This window comes from Juglans regia, chromosome 2 (assembly GCF_001411555.2).
Source record: "Juglans regia cultivar Chandler chromosome 2, Walnut 2.0, whole genome shotgun sequence".
Classification (NCBI taxonomy): Eukaryota; Viridiplantae; Streptophyta; class Magnoliopsida; order Fagales; family Juglandaceae; genus Juglans; species Juglans regia.
In genome coordinates this window covers 11,440,557-11,449,858 of record NC_049902.1, presented here as the reverse complement: position 1 = coordinate 11,449,858, position 9,302 = coordinate 11,440,557, and positions in this window count along the sequence as shown.

Below are 9,302 nucleotides of genomic sequence, written 5' to 3'. Positions count from 1 at the left end.
GAAAGAAATTATCGAAATTTTTTATGGAAGTAGATTTGGAAGTCTAATGTCCGTTATGTTATGTACATGATCTAACATTTACTTTGTAGTTGGTTTGGTTAGTCATTATCAGAGTAATTCGCAATTAAGAAGATTTTTCGATACCTTCATGGGATAACAGACTTTGTTCTTTGTTATCAAAGTGGAGACATAAGATTGAAGAGTTATAGCGATATTGATTAGGCAAATGATAAAGATGAGCATAAATCCACGATAAGTTACACATTTATGCCTAGCGGGGGAGCTATTTCTTGGTAAAACAAGAAATAATCATGCATTGCTTTGTCCATGATGGAGTCGGAGTACTTGCTTGTTTAGCAATTGTACAAAAGGTTGTTAGGTTGAGGATATTTCTTCAGTGCCTAGATGTTACTACTCTTGTAGATGAAGCCGTTAAGATATACAGTGATAGTATCACAACTTTGTCATATGCTTAGGATCCCAAATACCATGACAAAACCAAACACATTGATATTCAGTTTCACTAAATTTGGGATGTTGTTGCATGGGATGAGGTGATCCTACAATATATCTCTACTAACAAGATAGTAGTTAATCCTCTTACTAAGACTACTAGTAGAAGTATTTTTCAAAATCATGTTAGGAGTTTGGAACTTAATCGAATTTGATATATGTTAAGAATATCTTAGATATTGTTGCATTAGTGAGATTATTGTGTTTATTTCATACTATAAGTTAATTAATACTAAATGAAAAGCACACATTATAAAAATATTACCAGGCAAAGATCAGTCCACTTATATAGATGATCACCTTGGCGCTCGAATAACAAGAAAGATGATACAAATTGATTACTTTGGCACTTGAAAGCGAGCAAATAAAAATCTTGATGCTTTGAAAGCATTCAAGATAATTTAAAGAATGTCGTCTTAGCTTAACTAAGATAAGACTTACAAGAGTCGTACATAAAATATTAACACAACTTTATGAATCCTGATTAAAGTGGAATGTGAGATCTTAGGTAAGTGCTAGATGAGTAGGAGTGCTATACTAAGATTCCTATGCCAGACTGAGTGGGAGTTCTGTTGTAACATACATTTTCTACTATGTGTCATAGACGACCATATAAGGATTGATTGGATGGGTCCTTACTTCGTCACTATGTGAGACCTAATGGATCAATAATTGATCTAATCTTATGCCATTGATCCTAGAACAATGTCATGAGAAAAAAGCTTGAAGTCCCTATTTTAGTATGTTATTTTAGGACCACGAATAATACGATCTCGCGAAGCATATATAAAAAAACATTCAAGTCTAATTGAATTGATACGAGTGTCTAGAGAAAATTATTTGAAATCTTACATGTTATTTTATGGCACATAGACTAGACGATTATGTCGTTTTAACTAAATATAATCATGAGTATGTTATATAATGTAAAGTCAAGAATTGCTTTGAATTATAAACTCATGAGGGATCAAGGACCCTTGACCTAATGAGATCAAGAAATCTAGGGCATAAACGAGATGTTATGAGTGATTTACTATATTAATAAGATGATGACTTAATATAATACTCATACTTTTTACCTTATTGTCAGGTCGTACTTTGTTTTCTATATGAGGGATAATTAATTAAGAAATTCATAGAATATTGTTAATGGGCATGACACCCATTGTGGACTATGAACAAGTGAGAGATTTTAGTAAATGTTTACTCCATCATCCATGTAGTATCCACATGGATCAGAAAGTTACAAGTAGGGATGGCAATATGTGACACGATCCATTAATCCAATACGAACACGACACGATAAAAGCGGATTAGGGTTTAGCCTTAATGGGTTCGGTTCAAAATAGGTTGACCCGTTAAGACACGATTGCTTAACGGGTCACTAACGGGTCAACTTGTTATGACCCGTTAAGAAAATTGAATTTACCTTTATACCCTTAGACCTAAAATTCAAAAAACCCTAAACTACCTAACCCACGCTGCCCCCCTCTATTTTCTAACTTTTCTTTTTCCAACTTTTGTTTTCCTCACATTCACGCCGCGCCCCCCTCAGGCCTCATCTCTTCATCTTCAACCCATGGCCCTGCAGCAACTCCATCTCCCCTCAGTTCTCAGCTCATGTTGCCCCCCTTCACGCTGCTTAAGGTTGAGCAAAAATTCGACAATCCGACTCCGCTCCAGCTCTGCTCCGGGTCCTCTTCAGAGTTGGAGTCGAAGTCATTGAAGAACCGACTCCGACTCTGCTCCGATCCACCTCCGACACTTCGCCTCTACCTTCGATTTGGCCCTCCGACTCCGCCTCCGATTTTATACATATTTTATAAAAATATATGTGTTTTTCCATATATTAATCATTTAAATTTTATACAACTATATCTTATATAGTTAGTTAAACTCAATAATATACTAGTTAAATAATATATTTATACTAAAATATATAGACTAAATTGACTAATAAATAATAATAGTTTAGTATATGACTATATGTAAATATCATACTATTACAAATTTACAATATTACTACCATGTTACATGTAAGTTGTAACACTAAATTACTAATGTATAAATATAATAACATATAATACTAATGTATATATAATATACTATAAACACTAAGATGCATAATAACATCAACATGTAATACTAATGGATAAACACTAATCTATAAATTTAGAATAACATATAATACTAATGTATAATAACTAAAGTATTATTCATATAAATTTTATATAACAATATCTTGTATTAATTATATTTTTTGACTTAATAAATTTTCAACATATTCCTTTTAATAAATATATTAGTAATACTAATATATATTAGTAAATTAATTAGATTTATGGTCTAATACTAATACTATTAGTAATCCACTTTTAAGTCTATATATAAATTACTATATAAATCACTATAATATTAATTACTAATACTATATTACTATATGATACTATTAACTATAGTGATATACTAATATTAGTATACTAATACTATCAGTGATATAGTTAGTATAGTGATTTATACTAATAGTATTATATAGTTATACTAAATTAAAATCACTATAGCAAATACTAATATATATTTATTCTAATCACTATAACTAATACTAATACTTATATAGACTATAATTATAACTTATAGTATTATAACTATACTAAATCACTATAACTTATACTAATATAGTTATACTAAATCACTATAACTAATACTACTATTTATACTAATACTATTATAGACTATAGTTATAACTTATAGTATTATACCTATACTAAATCACTATAACTTATACTAATATAGTTATGCTAAATCACTATAACTAATACTAATGTAGTTATACTAATCATTATAACTATATATAGTATTAATATCACTATTAGTATAATATATAGTATTAATAATAACTAATACTAATATAACTATTAGTATAACTAATATCACTACTAGTATAACTAATACTAATACTAATATACTAATACTATTAGTGTATTACTAATATTTATATATATATATATATAAATATATATATATAAAGTATAAGAGATTAGAGATTTAATATATATAATATTAAATCACTAACATACTAATAATATGATACTATAGTATTAGTAATTATACTATAAGATACAGTAATAAACTAATAGTATAATATAGTAATACTATATTATATATAAAATAGTAATACTATTTCTTCAATCTTCATATATATATATAATATAATTGAAAATAGATTCATAGTAATTATAATAGTATACTATAGTAACTATACGGTGTCTTTTTTTTTTAATCTTCATTTTGTATACGGTGCCTTTGTTTATTGTAGTGATTAGTTGGATGTGGATATGGAATCATGGATGATGGGAGTACATGTAAAAATAAGACTTTCTTTTTATTTTTAATTTTTGAATGTATGTTAGTATGTTACTTGTTTTATTTACTTGTATTTTTTATTATAATCAAAAGTTTAATAAGTTTGGATTGTAATTTTGAGAAAATTGAAAATTGAAAACCCACAATTTTTTTTTTTAAAAGTGGGTCAAATATGAAGTTAAAAAAAATAAAAAAAAAAGTCCAAAAATCCGACTCCACTCCGACAAGTCGAAGTCGGAGGCAGAGCGAATTCTCTACATCTCGGAGTCGGAGGTCGGATTCCCTCCGACTCCGAAACGGTCGGTGCTCAGCCCTAACACTGCTCGTCATCGACTTTAACTTAGTACCTCGTCACCCACGACTCCACCACGCCCAAATGTGATCGAATTTCTTTCTCTTCTCTTCTTTTCTTGTTTTTAGTTTCTGAGATTTTAAATTTTGAAAGAGGGATAGGGAGCTTTGGAGTTTACTAGTTTATTGATCCAAACAGACCTTGAAGATACTTCACTGGGCATTTTTCTTCTCAAATCCACTCAGAAATCAGAATCTCTTCTCACGATGATGCTACCCTCTTCAACCCAGAAATCATTTCTTATGTTTTTTTTTTGGGTTTACTTTTTCTTGGTTCATTTTCTGTTGGGTTTCTCTATCTGCTATTTAATCTTGATTGGTTCAATTTATTTCTTAGTCTTTTACATGCTTCTACCTAAGTGATACAAGATGAAAGTACGCATGACAATCAATCATTAGGATTTGAAGAATCTATCAATTAAACTGTAAGCGTAGCATTTGGTTTCCACAAAATCTTGCTTTTTCAGAGGTGTTACATTAGGTGAAAGAATATAATGATAGAAAATACATGGTGGATAACCAACAAATACGCCTGAATTGGCACCTCCTCTCCACAATTTTTAGTTGCTTTGTTTGATTGAGAGTTATTATGTTGATTTACTGGATATTTAGTTTCTGAGGTAGGCCTTTTGTTCTGATATCAGTAATATATTGTGGAGAGGAGCTATGAGTCTCTATTGAAGGAAATTTTGAAATTTCTTTCGTTCCAAGTATTTTTTTTCATTTGAAATTTTGATGTGTCAAGTGGGGAAGCTCTTCTAACAATAATTGTAATGGAATTGATTTATTATTGATATTTTTTTTAGATACCTCTGGAAGATGCTTTTGTGAGCAGTTGTAAAGGAAAGGAAAGCCTTTTAAGAGGTATTTTAAAACTTCTTACTTCTGCTGTGGTTAGAAGGCTATGCATACGATGTAAAAATATAAGTTCCCAATGTAATGCATTACATAATCTGGTTAGAGGAACTATAAAAGTATCTTGTGCCCAACGTACTTTCATGAGACTTTTGGCTTTTTTGATATTATCTTACTTATAAAAAGAATCTAGTGAGTGGATCTACTAAATGTATATCTGAAAGTTTCCACCTATCACTGTCATTTTATCAATTCATTTTGTCTTGAACGTTGCATGTAATTGCTAAACTTGAAGGCTTTGCTGTTAGTCAGTACTGTGCTTTACGCTTATTACAGGTAGAGACTAGTATCTGGTTCAATTTTATTTCGGTTTTATTTTCAACCTTTGTTTTCCTCTTTTATTCATTCTTTTTCCTTAAGATTTATTTTTGACAATGATTGTTAAACTCCTGCAGGCAACACTTGATGAATCATTATATGAACTTGCTGGTGAGCTGGTATGAGCAAGACATGATGATATGCTTCTATGATTGATGTATTTCAAACAGAGTATAGTAACTTTTTAATTACATTTTTAGGTGAGGTTCTTGTTGAGATCTGGAAGGGAATTCAATCAAGGAGCAGAGTGCTCATGTTGCTTCTGCCAAAAATATTCTAGAAAACCATGCTAGTTATTTAATGTGAGGAAAAGAACTTTCCAACACCTTCCCTTTCGTTTTTTTTTCGAAGTCTTTTTTAAGCTGCTTGTGAACTACAAGCTGTTTCCTTTGCTTGTGAACTACAGTTTTAACTTTTGGACCTCTGGTCTTATAAGGTTGTTTCCTTTTCTGTTATTTGTACTTTCAATACAATAATATTATTTGATATAAAACTTTATTGATGTCTTTTTTTTTAATAGAAACACAAGAAGAAATTAAATTGGATGAGTTAACCGAATATGTAATGGAATTGGAGAACAAGGGCAAGGAGGACGCTCCACTTCCTTCTTCAAGTTCTAAATTTATTTAGATCTGTGTTTTTAATTTTTTATTATATTTGAGATTGTAACATTAATATATTTACAATGTATGTTTTGTTTATTATATTTGTGATGTAATTTTAATAATGAATATTATTACAAATTGTGTGGATCATATTTATTTGGATTGTAATTTTAGACTTGTAGTTATTTCTTTTTATTTTTTTATAGATATTATTTATATTTAAATATTTATATAAAATCAACCAGGTCAAACGGGTTGTGTCGTATCGTGTTTGTTCAACCCATTAACGTAAACGGGTTGAAACAGAACGGGTCATGTCGTGTTAATCCGTTATCTTACCGTGTCGTGTTCGGGTTTGAAATTTTAACACGAAATCCTTAACGGGTCGTGTCCGTGTTGACCCATTAAGTGTAATGTACATACCTTGACACGACACGAAGACGACCAATTAATACGATTTGACACCTCTCGTTACAAGTAGTTAATTAACTATCTACCACAAGCAGTTAATTGACTATCCACCATTGGAAGTCAATTAACTTCCCTATTAACCACCCCATCATGAGACTCTTTAAATAAAAATTTTACGTATGTTAGTTTGGAAAATGTGTGGAAAAAGTGAGTAAATGTACAAACAAAGGCCCCTCCTCTCTCTCTATAGTTTTTTAGAGCAACCATCTTAAATTCTTAATCTTGAAGTGTAGAACTATTTTAAAAGACTCTAATAACCTCTTAAATGATGTAGAGATGCAATCACAACAAGTTGACGTGGGTGGTAAGATGAGCAAAAATACAAACTTGTAGGAATTTCACTCCGCTTGAGATAATTGGAATTAAACTTATCTAACAATAGAGAATATCATATGCGTGATTTGTGTAGCAATCTATGGAGTGTACGGTAGGTTTTTCTATTGTCTAAAGGGTTTTATGTTGTAGTAGGGTAGATTTTACCTTAATTTGAATGTAGTAGTTAAAGAATTTATCAACTCTATCTTTTAACTATTCACAAGTACATTGTTCTCATTTATTTACATAATATTAATAATTTTTGTTGTAAATGATTTATATAGTCCTATGTTATGCAAGACTCATGCCCTTCTTTTGAAAAATATGGACAAATTTGAGATTCACATTTAAAAATAAAAAATCTACTTTTTAAAGGCGGGTGCTACTTTCTTTCAAAATAGTGTGCAAAATTTAGACACCCTAAAATTATATCTAGTATTACTTTTAACAAGTATTGTTTGCACTCTAACTTTTTAAAGAAAGAACACGGCAGCTTTTCTTAAATGGTATACCTTCCTCCTAATTAGGGGTGTAAAAAAAAGAAACCGGAAAACCGGTTGAACCAAATCGGACCGGTGGGTTTAATTCGGTTTGTAATTGGTCCAGGGTGGTACCGGTTCTTTAGAATAAAAATCGGTCATAAACCGGTTCGGTACTGATTCTCATATTTTGAAAACTAGTTTGAATCGAACTAGACCAGTATATATATTTTAATTTTTTTATATTATATTATATTATATATTAAATTGCTAATTAATATAATATAAAATTTTAATCTTATTATTCAAGTATATTAATTTTATAATACAAAACTAATATAATATTTTTTTTATAAAAGCATATTGCATTTATTAATAACGGACATTACAAACTTGACCTGAAACATACATTACAAGCCAACTGCAACATTAATAGCTCTCCAGTACACACTCGTGACTAACATGGTCTAGTCCAAGCTGCAAATCTCTACAGACCTAAAGTCTAAGCGACAACACTATTCTGTCTAAGACAGAGTTAACCAAACCCTATACTCCGTCTACGACAGAATAGGGTTAACCAAGCCCCACACTCCGTTTAAGACAGAGTTGATGACACACTCTACAGACGAAAGTCCAAGAGACTATGTGTTTTTCTATTTTTATCTTTCTAAAATAAAAGATATTACAGAAATTAAAAATATATGAGAAGATAACGAATTACATATTGGAAAGATATAGATCCGCATTTTCAATATTGGAGGAAAAGAAACACAAATAGCGGTTGTGATGGCGCGTGAGAGCCACGCATCACCCTAGTGGTATAGCAGACGGTCAGGTCTGGAGTAGCTGGTGGTCCTGGACCCAGAGAAGCCACGTGTGGCGGCAGAAGGGCACCTTGAGTGGTGGCGCGTGGAATACACGCGCTCCCTTTGGGCCGTGCGTGTGACTCACACGCCGTTCCGTTTGACGAAATTCTTCGCCCATCTGAAGGATGCGCGCCTTGGGAAGCCTATGATAGGGCACGTGGTGGTCACTCGACGTCGAAGAGTAGTAGATTGACCTTCCTCCATACTTAGCCATGAAAAACACCCAAAAATGAAAAAGAAATGAAGAAAACTAGGGATGAGAGCAAGGAGACATGAGGGAGCACCATTTCTGATCTGGATAGTTTCTAGAGAGAATTAGAAGTCTTTCTCCATAAAAAACTAATATAACATTTGATATAAGTTAGACACTACATATATTATACTAGTACAATTAAGCATTAATTACATTATTATTTTAATCTTATTATTCAAGTCTAAATAAGTTAGACATTACTTATACTATACTAGTATCATTAGACACTAATGAATTTATAATTTTCAATAACAAATACTAAATTCTAACGATTAAGTTTAGTGTTAAAAAAATTATAATACTAAATTTATATAGTATCACACAAGTAAACAATAAACTGGAAAAATTGAATCAGATCGGACTGAAATCGAAAAAACTGAAAGTTCTGGTTTCGGAGATAAATCGGTCCGTATCGATTTTTAAATTTTCAAAACCGGTGTATACCGGTTTTGTTTCAAAATTTGTTCAAAACCGGACCAAACCTAACCAATTTTACCCTAATGTTAATTTAAGGTGCACACAATTCTTGCTAATTTCAAATATAGAAAAGCCTTACATACCAAATCCCAATTGCTTCATTGGCTTCCATTGCATGCTTCTCTCTCTCCTTTTTTTTGGTTTGCTTTTTTTAGATAACACGCTTCTCTCTCTCAAATACAATTCAAATTTTCAGTCTAACCACCTGAATTCCATTTCTTGAAAGGAAATTCTAGGTCCTACTACTTAAACCGTGCTATGGGAGTTTGAAGTGTATGCTTTGAATTATCTTAAGAGTAATAATATATGTACAACCACTTTTATAATTTCTTATATAATTATATTTTAAAATAAAAGATACTTATATAAAATAATA